The sequence below is a fragment of the Seriola lalandi genome, unplaced genomic scaffold (genome assembly GCF_002814215.2).
Source record: "Seriola lalandi dorsalis isolate HSWRI2012SDOR001 ecotype SW California unplaced genomic scaffold, Sedor1 jcf7180002054981, whole genome shotgun sequence".
NCBI classification, from domain to species: domain Eukaryota; kingdom Metazoa; phylum Chordata; class Actinopteri; order Carangiformes; family Carangidae; genus Seriola; species Seriola lalandi.
Genome location: NW_019525661.1, coordinates 208,692 through 209,313, shown reverse-complemented (window position 1 = coordinate 209,313; position 622 = coordinate 208,692). Strand labels below are relative to the sequence as shown.

Sequence of the window (622 nt, the reverse complement as noted above, 5' to 3'; positions counted from 1 at the left end):
TCTAGCTTCTATATTAATACTGTGAAAGTATCAAAGCGCTCAGTCCACAGAGAAATGCACACAGCCTGTATTCAGAAACTGAGCCTTAAAACCAGCTGCCAGGACTTCTGGAACTTTGTGATGTCACAATAAAGCAGTCACCAATCAGAAGAGAGGCTCAGAGCCTCCTCTCTTCTGATTGGCTCACCAGCCTGTTGTTACTAGAGCTCCAGAGAGAAGCCTGAGAGAGGAGATGTAAAACTACACTGAGATGGTTTTTGGTTCTTAAAAAAAACCCCAAATATTTCTTCTTATGGATCAGCACTTCAAATACAACACAGGAAATGAGAAAGTATGGAACTTTAAACATATTTGATAATTACGCTTGGAACAAGACATTGACATCATGTCAAGAAACAATAAAAAGAAAACTGTTTAGTGTTTTAATCTAATTTTTTCCCTCTGTCACATGACTTAGTGAGACAAACTCTTTTTGATTAATGTCTGAGTCTGTGTTGATGCACTCAAGGATTAGAGTCCTCACATGTTTTTTTGCTACCTTTTGCAAGTGACAAAAAACATGACTAACACGACAGAGAGGAGTGTGTCCTGTCATTTATGTGTCCTTTGGCCACCAGATGTG

General features: G+C 38.9%; 1 protein-coding gene across 1 annotated transcript in view; it reads left to right on the top strand.

Moving 5' to 3' along the window:
• Positions 1–622, top strand: part of tmem68 (transmembrane protein 68) — a 10,901-nt gene that overhangs the window by 10,176 nt on the left and 103 nt on the right. The window lies entirely within an intron of this gene.